Consider the following 12,114-nt stretch of genomic DNA (forward strand, 5'->3'; position numbering starts at 1 on the left):
GGCTCTGTGTGACAAGTTTGGTCTGGATCAGTCATCGGTTAAGGGTCGCAGAGGTCTCAGAAAGTGAGTGGAGGTACTGCAAGTCCCATCATTCATAGTATGCTCTCCCCCAAACCCCACGAGAATGTTGAGTTGGCCATGGGGCTCTCTGTGCCAAGTTTGGTCTTTATTAGTATTTGGATGAGTGTCGCTGTGGTATCAGGAAGCGAGTGAAGGTACTGAAAGTCCCATCATCCATTGGCCGTCCTCCTCCAAACAGCAATAGGATGTAGAGTGGGTCTTGTGGGCTCTATGTGCCAAGTTTGGTCTATATTGAAAATTTTCTGACACAGCCTCAGTCCTTTTCCTCTCCTCGTCACCTCAGAATCTTGGAATGTTCCTGACTGGCCAATCAGAGACCATATGCAAATAGTACCACACTGGCAGCCAATCAGAAAGTTGCCACATACACCTCCGCCCTACGTCCAGCGCATTTCCTCCATACAAACACTGACTTTTATTATATAGATATAGATAGATATTGCAAGCAATGGCCTCCAGGCCAATTCTCTCACTCCGGAAGCTACTTGTAATTTCTCAACATTTGGAAGATATGTTGTCCTCACAAATGGACTGTACATTTTTTATTTATATAAAATGGAATGTGTGGCTCTGTATACATGTGTGTTTTTGGTTAAGAATATATATGTGTGTTTGTGTATCTTCAGGCATATGTGTGTATATATGTTTGCATGTGTATATAATAATAATAATAAAACTTTATTTGTACCCCACTACCATCTCCCGAAGGGACTCGGTGCGGCTTACATGAGGCCGAGCCCACAATACAACAATAAACAATAGCAAAAGTAATACAAAACAATAAATAAACTCATAAGCAGAAAATAAGCAATAAACATTAACAATAACACGACACATTTAAAAACCTATAGCTGGGCCAAATGTAATAATTAAATTTTAAAAATAATGCTGGGCATGACAAGGTGACATATAAGTAGGGTAAAAGTATTGGAGAGAGATGAGATGTGCAGACAAGCCTAGATCACTAATCAAGTGTGTTTGGGGACATATTGCTGGGAGTTTCCTTATTCTGGAAAGGCAAACTGAAACAACCACGTTTTCAGGCTTCTCCTAAAGACTGCCAGAGTCGGGGCATGCCTAATGTCCTTGGGGAGTGAGTTCCAGAGTGGAGGGGCCACCACCGAGAAGGGTCCCTCCCTCGTCCCCACCAATCATGCATGCGATGGTTGTGGGAGCACAAGCAGGGCCTCCCCAGATGATCGTAGAGATTGGGTGGGTTCGTACACAGAGATGCGGTCATGCAGGTAGGCGAGTCCCAAACCATTTAGGGCTTTGTAGGTAAGTACCTACAAAGCCAATGGAGCTCCTTAAACAGAAGGGTTGACTGCTCCCTGTAAGGAGCACCAGTTAACAACCTGGCCGCTGCTTGTTAAACCAACTGAAATTTCCGGGCCCTTTTCAAGGGTAGCCCCACGTAGAGTGCATTACAGTAGACCAATCTGGAGGTGACTAAGGCATGGACCACGCTGGCCAGATCCGCCTTCATGAGGTACGGTCGCAGTTGGCGCACAAGTCTTGATTGTGCAAAGGCCCTCCCGGCCATCGCCAATGCCTGAGCTTTAAGTGTAAGTGATGAGTCCAGGAGGACAACCAAACTGCGGACCTGTGACTTCAGGGGGAGTGCAACCCTATACCCCGATCTGGTTTACGATCTACCAGGAGGATCTCTGTCTTGTCGGGATTGATCTTCAGCTTGTTCCTCCTCATCCAGACAGCCACAGTGTCCAGGCACTTGTCCAGCATCGAGGGGCTTCCTTGAAATTAGGTGGAAAAGATTAGTAGAGTTGCGTGTCATCTGCATTGGAAATCGGTCTGAAATTGTTCAACACTGTGGAGTCGAGGGAGACCTTTTTAAGGAGTGGACGAACCACTGCTTGTTTCAACTGAGATGGAAAAAACCTCTGCTCCAACGATGCATTAATGATCAACACAAACCAATCAATCAACCCCTCCCTGGCCGATTTAATTAGCCAAGATGGGCAAGGGTCTAGAGGCGACGTGGTCGCCCTCACAGCCCCAAGGACCTCCTCCACAGTCTCAGGAAGAACAAGCCTAAAAGAATCCCACAAAGTTAGACAAGCAGATGCCTCAATCACCTCCCCTGGAACTGTGGTGAAATTGGAGTCCAGCTCAAGATGTATCTGAGCAACTTTGTCTGCAAAATGGTGTGCGAACTCACGACACCGAGTTGCTGGGTCATCAAAGGTCTCCTCCACCACCGGTGGGTGAAGGAGTTCCCCGACAACCCGGAACAGCTCCAACGACCTATTGGCTGCAGACGCTATACGGGTAGTCGTGAAAGACTCCCTGGCTACCCGTACAGCCATGGTATATGCCTTAAGAGAGGCTTTAGCTCGTGCTTGGTCAGACACGTCTCGACATTTCCTCCATTTGCGCTCTAGCCCCCTTCTCGTGTGTTTCATCACAAACAACTCCTTGGTAAACCAGGGAGATGGCATGTCTCAATGCAACGAGATGGGGCGTTCGGGAGCGATTGTATCTATCGCCCTGGACATCTCCCTGTTTTAGAGATCAACCAAGGCATCGACAGGATCGCCAGGCTCCATGGCAGGAAAAACCCCAAGATTCCTCAGGAATCCCTCTGGATTTTGTTCTTCCACTCTGATCATTTCATTGTCTGCCACAAAAACTAGGTTGAATGTATGTCCAGCCTGATGAGTGCAACCAGATATAATTTGTGAGAGCCCCATGGTCGTCATGACAGCCATGAAGTCCTCAGTTGCTCCAGTCAAAGAGGTCTCAGCATGGATGTTAAAATCTCCCAACACCACCAGGCGCTGGGAGGCCAAGGCCGAATTGGAGACCACCTTGGCTAGCTCAGGCAGGGAGACTGCTGGGTAATGGGGTGGGCGGTACACCAGCAGAAACCCCAAGCTGTCATGGTTTCCCACCCTCGGGTGGATACACACAAACCCAGGTGATTGCAGAACAGAGCATCTGATCATGGTGATGGATTGCTGATAAACTACTGCAACCCTCCTCCCCGCCTGGCCTGCTGGTGCACTCCGAAACCCGTTGAGCACAGCTGAGTGAGATTTACTCCCCCCAGCTCATCAAACCAGGTCCCGGTAATCCAAGCAAGATCCACCCCCTCATCCAGGATCAGGTCCTGAATGGCAGCGGTCTTACCATTGACAGATCTGGAATTGATCAGCAGGACCTTAAGACCAAGGGGTCTGTCATGGAGCCTACCACTTCCTACTTTCTCCAGGGTAGCAAGAACTGTTGCGCTTCTCCCTGGGACGTTGGTGACCAGCAAATATCCTCCGCCACACAACCTGGATGATGCCCCCTCCTCCGAGACCCCCCCTCCCTACGTGGTTGGAATCTATGGCTAGTCAACTTTCTGAGGAAGTAAGGCTAGAGTATAATAGGTTGGGGACACGGCGCTGCCTGGGTTATTAGAGAAAGTGGGTAATGGCGGTTCTGTATGCCAAATTAGGTCTTTATTGGTCATTGCATAACGATTGCATTGGTTTCAGGAAGTGAATGAAGGAACTTAAAGTCCCATCATCCATGGTCCACCCTCCTCCAAACAGAAGCAGGATATAGAGTGGGTCATGGGGGCTCTATGTGCCAAGTTTGGTCTTTATCAGTCATTGGATGTGGGTAGCAGTGGTTTCAGTAAGTGAGTGAAGGTACTGCAAGTCCCATCATCCATGATCCACCCTCCTCCAAACTGAAACAGGATGTAGATAGGATCATGGGGGCTCTGTGAGCCAAGTTTGGTCTTGATCAGTCATTGTTTCAGAGTCACAGTGGTTTCAGGAAGTGAGTGAAAGTACTGCAAGTCACAACATCCATGGTCAACCCTCCTCCAAAACTGCAGCAGGATGTAGAGTGGATCATGGGGGCTCTGTGTGCCAAGTTTGGTCATGATTGGTCATTAGAAGAGGGTTGCAGCAATCTTTGGAAGGGAGTGGAGGTACTTGAAGTCCCATCATCCATGGTCTGTCCAAACTGCACCAGGATGTAGAGAGGGTCATTGGAGCTCCATGTGGCAAGTTTAGTCTTGATTAGTCATTGGTGAGGGTCTCAGTGGTCTCAAGAAGTGAGCAAAGGTACTGCAAGTCCCATCATCCATCTCCAAATTATTCCAAAAAACACCTGGACATAAAGTGGGTCATGAGAGGTCTATGTGCCAAGTTTGGTCTTGATCCGTCATTGGATGAGGTTTGCATAGGTCTCAGAATGTGAGTGAATGTACTGGAAGTTCCATCATCCATGGTCCACCGTTCTCCAAAACTGCAGCAGGATGTAGAGTGGGTCATGGGGGCTCTGTGTGCCAACTTTGGTCTTAATTGGTCATTAGATGAGTTTTGCAGCAGTCTTGGGGAGTGGAGGTACTTGAAGTCCCATCATCCATGGTCTGTCCTCCTCCAAACTGCATCAGGATGTAGAGTGGGTCATTGGAGCTCCATGTGCCAAGTTTAGTCTTGATTAGTCATTGGCGAGGGTCTTAGTGGTCTCAGGAATTGAGTGAAGTGACTGCTAGTCACATCATCCATTGTCAAATTCTTCCAAACCGCACCAGGATGTAGAGTGGGTCATGCTGGGTCTCTGTGTAAATTGTAGTCCTGATCCATCATTGTTGACAGTTGTAGTGGTCCATCCCCGGGCAAACCACACCAGGATGTAAAGTGGGTCATGAGAGGTCTATGTGCCAAGTTTTGTCCTGATCAGTCATTGGATAAGGTTAACAGCGGTCTCAGAATGTGAGTGGTGGTACTGCAAGTCCCATCATCCATGGTTCATCCTTCTCCAAACTGCAGTAGGATGTCGAGTGGGTGATGGGGGCTCTGTGTGCCAAGTTTGGTCTGTATTGGTAATGCTCTGACCCACCCACCCCCCGGCCTTTTCCTTTCCTCTCTTTGTCATCTCGGAATCTTGGAATTGAGGCTGGCCAATCAGAGACCATATGCAAATTTCCTTCTGTCATGTCCCTGTTTCTGTCATGAACCCTCTTCTCCACCAGGGGCTCCTGTTGAAGCTGCCCAATCAGAGACCATATGCAAATAGCACCACAGTGGCAGTCAATCAGAAAGCTGCCACATACACTTCCGCCCTCCGCACTTCCTCTGTCCTTCCCATACAAACAAACACTCCCTTTTATTATATACTAGCTTGGGGACCCGGCGCTGCCCGGGTTATTACAGAAAGGAATTGTGTATCAAGTTTGGTCTTTATCAGTTATTTATATGACTTGCAGTTGTCTCAGGAAGTTAGTGAATGTACTGTGAGTCCCATCATCTCTGGTCCATCCTGCTCCAAACTGCCCCAGGATGGAGAGTGGGTCATGGGGGTTTTGTGTGCCAAGTTTGGTCTTGATCGGTCATTAGATGAGTGATGCAGAGGTCTTGGGAAGTGAGTGGAGGTACTTGAAGTCCATTCATCCATAGTCTGTACTCCCCCAAACCTCACCAGAATGTTGAGTTGGCCATGGGGGCTCTCTGTTCCAAGTTTGGTCTTTAATGGTTTTTGAATAAATGTTGCTATGGTTTCAGGAAGAGAGTGAACATACTGCAAGTCCCATCATCCATCCTTCAAACAGCAGTGGGTCATGGGGGCTGTGTGTGCCAAGTTTGGTCTTAGTCGGTCATTAGATGAGGGTTGCAGCAATCTTGGGAAGGGAGTGGAGGTACTTGAAGTCCCATCATCCGTGGTCTGTCCTCCAAACTGCACCAGGGTGTAGAGTGGGTCATTGGGGCTCTGTGTGCCAAGTTTGGTATTGATTAGTCATTGGTGAGGGTCTCAGTGGTCTCAGAAATTGAGTGAGGTTACTACAAGTCCCATCATCCATCTCCAATATTTTTCCAAATGACACCAAGACATTAAGTGGGTCATGAGAGGTCTATGTGCCAAGTTTGGTCTTGATCAGTCATTGCATGAGGTTTGCAGAGGTCTCAGAATGTGAATGAAGGTACTGGAAGTCACATCATCCATCGTCCATCCTCCTCCGAAACTGCAGCAGGATGTAGAATGGGTCTTGGGGGCTATGTGTGCCAAGTTTGGTCTTGATCGGACATTAGATGAGGGTTGCAGCAGTCTTGAGGAGTGGAGGTACTTGAAGTCCCATCATCCATGGTCTGTCCTCCTCGAAAGTGCTCCAGGATGTAGAGTGGGTCATTGGAGCTCCATGTGTCAAGTTTAGTCTTGATTAGTCATTGGCGAGGGTCTCAGTGGTCTCAGGAAGTGAGTGAAGTGACTGCAAGTCCCATCATCCATTGTCAAATTCTTTCAAACTGCACCAGGATGTAGAGTGGGTCTTGCGGGCTCTCTGTGTACATTGTGGTCCTGATCCATCATTGTTGGCAGTTGTAATGGTCTTAGGAAGGGAGTGAAGGTATTGCAAGTCCCATCCATGGTGCATTCTCCTCCAAACTGCACCAGGATGTAGAGTGCGTCATGGAGACTCAGTGTGCCAAGTTTGGTCTTTATCGGTAATTGGATGAGGGTTGCAGTGGTCTCAGGAATTGAGCAAAGGTATTCCAAGACCCATAATCCATGGTCCATTCCCGGCCAAACCACACCAGGACATAAGGTGGGTCATGAGAGGTCTATGTGCCAAGTTTGGTCCTGATCAGCCATTGGATGAGGTGAACAGCGGTCTCAGAATGTGAGTGATGGTACTGCAAGTCCCAACATTCATGGTTCATCCTCCTCCAAACTGCAGTAGGATGTCGAGTGGGTCATGGGGGCTCTGTGTGCCAAGTTTGGTCTGTATTGGTAATTTTCTGACAGAGCCCCTGGCCTTTTCCTTTCCTCTCTTTGTCATCTCGGAATCTTAGAATTGAGGCTGGCCAATCAGAGACCATATGCAAATTTCATTCTCTCATGTCTCCGTTTTTGTCATGAACCCTTTTCTCTACCAGGGGCTCCTGTAAAGCTGGCCAATCAGAGATCATATGCAAATAGCACCACAGAGGCAGCCCATCAGAATCTTGGAACTTTCAGGCTGGCAATCAGAATGCTGGCACATACACCGCCACATCGCCACACTTTTGTCCTCCTCATACAAACTTTGGCTTTTATTATATGTATAGATATATATCTATATCTATATATAGATATAGATATATAGATATAGATACTAAATGGATATTCCATAATCAAAGGAGGGAGGGAGTTAATGGGTTAAAGTACTATATAGCGAGCAAGCGTTAGCAGCACGATTTCATATGTAAACAACAGAGTAGCAGTTTTTTCCTATGTCCTTAGTTCCTTGAACCTATGGGCGACATGTTTTTAATAAATAGCCCCTACCCCCACAGTGTCAGGTCCCAACGGTTGAAGACATAGATTTTCTGGCAGCCGAGCAACTGAACTTCACTGGGTGAAGTTCACTGGGTCCCCCACGCTCTTGCTAATGCCGAGGGAGGGACCCGTGCCAGCATTGTTTACAGAGCACATGTCCTTAGACCCGTCACAAACTAGGTTCCTGCGGGAGAAAACCTTGCTAGCACGTCCCTGACGTCACGAGACTCCGCCTCTCGCCCCGCCCCTTTCTCCGCCCCTTTCTCTTTGCCAGCGTGGTTTTTCCTTTGCTAGGGCAGCATTGCCAGCGTACTCTCTCAGTTGGCAGAATTCAACTGAGAGAAAATGCGAGCAATGCTGCCCTAGCAAAGGAAAAACCACGCTGGCAAAGAGAAAGGGGCGGGGAGAGAGGCGCAGGCTCATGACATCAGGGACGTGCTAGCAAGGTTTTCTCCCGCAGGAACCTAGTTTGCGGCGGCTCTTAGCTTTGCCAGATCAGCTGGATGTGTATCTGTGAGTGAAGATCCCACTGAAGCAGAAAGAAGGACCTGAGTTTATGTCCTTAAATGCACTTTATTAATGATCTAGGATTGTCTGCATGCTCCATCCCTTCCAGAAAACTCTATCCTAGTCATATTTCACGTGTTCATGCCCAGCATTATTTTTAAAATTTTAATTATTACATTTGGCCCAGCCATTGGTCTCTTAAACGTCGCTGTGTTACTGTTAATGTTTATTGCTTATTTTTTGTTATGAGTTTTATTTTATTGTTTGTATTACTGTTGTTATTGTTTTTATTACAGATGTATTGTGGGGTCAGCCTCATGTAAGCCGCACCGAGTCCCTTGGAGAGATGGTAGCGGGTTATAAATAAAGTTTTTTTATTATTATTATCAGGGAGAGCCAGCTCCATGTCTTGTGCAGCCAAGCTGAGAAAGAGTGACTGGTGAGACAAAACAAGACACATTTTCATTTCCATTTAAAAATTGCTTCTGTAAGAAAAATAAGGTTTTTCAAGCTCAGGAATGTTGATAGTCCCCTAACTGCAATAAAAAGCTCATTTCAGAAAGTCAAAGTCATCAGATACAAGATTCCATTTGATTTCTCCAGTGGGAAGTTTTGACATTGAAGGGAGCTGATGGAACCTTAGAAACTGAATCTGCTTTTATGAACATGATTTGAATCCAGAAAATTTTAAAAAGCCACCATCATTTATTTATTATTTATTGAAACACTTCAATCTCACCTTAAATTTAAAACACTTCCATAGCAACAGCATAAATAATTTGAAAATTATAAGAACATAGTAAATTTCAATGTGAAATGACAAGTCAAGGGTGAAAAACACAAAGCCCTGCAGAGATGGTTGGAATGTGATCCTTAGCATCAGTAACTTTGGCCATGATAGCTGTTGGCCACAACATCCCTGCAACAGAAATGATCCAAGGCAAAGTCTGATATAGAATGGCAGTTCTTCAGGTACTGTTAAATATTATAGTCAAAACTGAAACATTTGGTGTGTTGGTTCCAGGTTGGGCCACAAAAATTTGTTTCAATTCTCTTGATATTTTTCTCACAATCCTACAATACATTCATCCTTTTGTTTGTTTCTTTACAGAGCATGATCTAGTCTATTTAGCTTCTCTTAAGTCAAAAGCAACAATACACTATAGCAGGCATGGGCAAACTAATACACACAGAGACACACACACACTCATATACAGGCATGGCCAACTTTGACCCTCCCTCCAGGTGTTTTGCACTTCAGCTCCCACAATTCTTAACAGCCGGGATTGTGGGAGTTGAAATCCAAAACACTTAGAAGGAAGGCCGAAGTTGGCCCAGGCCTGAGATAGATTAGATAGTTAGATAGATAGAGATATAGACAAGCGTGCACACACAAAGAGAATAGGAAGAGGGCAGGGAAAAGTGTGAGGAAGGAAGGGAGGGAGGGAGGGAGGGAGGGAGGGAGGAAGGAAGGGGAATATCTATATATAGAGATATGTATAGATGTATATACCCACAAGAAAATAGGACGAGGGTAGGGAAAAGGGTGAGAAGGAAGGAAGGAAGGGGAGTGTGTGTGTGTGTGTGTGTGTATAAATGCTCTGTTCGTTTTGAGTGACATCATAACTCAAAATCCGTTGGACAACTGGCCACCAAATTTGGCCACAAGACACCTGCTAACCCAAGGAGTGACCATCACTAAAAAAAACCTTGAATTTGTCATTTGGGAATTGTAGTTGCTGGGATTTATAGTTAACTATGTTAACAATGATGGACCAAACTTTGTACAAATACTCAATATACCCAAATGTAAACACTGGTGGAGTTTGGGGGGAAATAGACCTTGACATATGCGAGTTGTAGTTATTGGGATGTATAGTTCACCTACAATCAAAGAGTATTCTGAACTCCATCAATGATGGAATTGAACCAAATACAGCACACAGAACTCCCACGACGAACAGAAAATACTGAAAAGGTTTGGTGGGCATTGACCTTGAGTTTTGGAGCTGTAGTTCACCTACACCCAGAGAGCACTGTGGACTCAAACAATTAAGGATTTAGACCAAACTTGGCACAAATACTCCATGTGCCCAAATATGAACACAGATGCAGTTTGGGAAAATAGACCTTGGCATTTGGGAGTTGCAGTTACTGGAATTTATAGTTCACTTACAATCAAACAACATTCTGAACCCCACCAACGATAGAATTGGGCCAAATTTTGTATTCTGTATATCTAAACTGTTGTAAACCGCTCTGAGTCACCTAAGGGCTGAGAAGAGCGGTATACAAATAAAGTAAATAAATAAATAAATAAATAATTTCCCACATTGAATCCCCCATGACCAACAGAAAACATTGTTTTACTGTGGTCTTTGGCGACCCTTCTGACACCCCCTCATGGTCCCCCCAGGTTGAGAAATGCTGCCTTATGGTCATCCAGACCAACTCCCTTCACCAGAGCAAGAAAAGATAATCAAAGCCTTCCTGACAAAGAGCCATCAAGCCATAGACAGAGATAGATCTATATGATTCACACGCACTCACATATATGGAAGATATAATATCATAGATTTGAAAGGGATCCCTAAAGAAAGACAATGATGTTTTATGTTCAAGAGTAGGCAAACCAGACAATCGCTACATCAATACTGACAAAGAAACAACACGAAATACTGTTTACCTACAAGCATCAAGAAATTACATATAGAAGAAACCAACTTTCTAATTACTTTCTTTTCAAGATCACCAGACTGGATCACAGCAACGCATGGCAGGGGACGGCTAGTGAGTGTGTGTGTGTGTGTGTGTGTGTGTGTGTATGGCATAGGCCAACTTTGGCCCTCCATGTGTTTTGGACTTCAACTCCCACAATTCCAAATAGCCAGTAGGAAGTCCAAAATACCTGGAGGGCTAAAATTTTTCCATGCCCATATATATAGATAGAGATAGAGATAGATAGATTTATCCCAGTGATTGGTTTGGGGAGAAGGCGCCAAAATACTCTTTCCTTATGGTTGAAAATTACCTAGGGCTGCCTCTGCCTAAATATATAGGACACTACATATATAGTGTGCACACAAATATACATAAGCATACATGTACATGTGTGTGTGTGTGTGTGTGTGAGAGAGAGAGAGAGAGAGAGAGAGCTTTGGATCACATAGGGGGAAAATTGTTGTATCAGGAGCGACTTGAGAAACTGCAAGTCACTTCTGTTGTGAGAGAATTGGCTGTCTGCAAGGACGTTGCCCAGGGGACGCCCAGTTGACTTGATGTTTTATCATCCTTGTGGTAGGCTTCTCTCATGTCCCTGCATGAGGAGCTGGAGCTGATAGAGGAAGCTCATCTGCCTCTCCCCAGATTCAAACCTGCGACCCGTCGGTCTTCAGTCCTGCCGGCACAGGGGTTTAACCCACTGCGTCACCGGGGGCTCCATAGGGAAAAATGAACACCTTTGTGGTGTTTTCTTTGCTGTCTGTGCTCCTGTTCAGATTTCCCCTCACTTTCTGTCTCTATGAGAATTGGATTTAGGAAAATGTGGCTTGTTGTGGAAACAAAGATTGGAGAAAAAGCTTCACTGAAGACCTCCTTTCCCCTGATAATAAGTTTTTCAGGAGTGGTTTTCCCTTCCTTCTGATTAGAGTTCTCTCACTTCCAGATATATTTTTTCATGTCAGGAGCAACTTGAGAAACTGTAAGTTATTTCTGGTGTGAGAGAATTGGCTGCCTGCAAGGACTTTGCTCAGGGATCGCTCTGATGTTTGATGCTTCCTGTAGGAAGCTTCTCAAATGTCCTTGTATGGGAAGTTAGAACTGACTGAGGGAAGCTCACCCTGCTCGCTGGATTCCAACCACCCAATCTTTTGGTCAGCAGTTCATCCAGAACAAGGGTGCAGCCAGGAGCTCCTCACTACCTGTTGTCTCAGCCCCATTGTTCTTAAATGAGTCATTTGTAAGTTGGATGTTTGTAACTTGGGGACAATCTGTAATCACCTATGCCTTACTGTTCCTTTTCTCTGGAACAAGAACACATGGCATTAACTAAAATTCAAATATCTTGTGAGTCTGAAGAGTTCAGTGGTCTTTTGTTTTTTAAAAAAAGATATATTTTCTTTTTATTCGAATTAAGAAGATATATGTATGTTTAAAGCTAATTCTAACATTTATTAAACAGAAAATGAAAGAATCTGAAAATGTTCTGTTTGAAAAGCCTTCTATTCCAAGCCTGCCCATTAGGAACAATTC

At 45.4% G+C, this 12,114-nt stretch overlaps 1 protein-coding gene across 5 annotated transcripts in view; it reads right to left on the reverse strand.

Annotated features, from left to right (window-relative positions):
* LOC137095171 (ubiquitin-conjugating enzyme E2 L3) overlaps positions 1-12,114 on the reverse strand; it is a 290,392-nt gene that overhangs the window by 277,242 nt on the left and 1,036 nt on the right. The gene's annotated exons all lie outside the window — the stretch shown is intronic.

This window comes from Anolis sagrei, chromosome Y (assembly GCF_037176765.1).
Source record: "Anolis sagrei isolate rAnoSag1 chromosome Y, rAnoSag1.mat, whole genome shotgun sequence".
NCBI lineage: Eukaryota > Metazoa > Chordata > Lepidosauria > Squamata > Dactyloidae > Anolis > Anolis sagrei.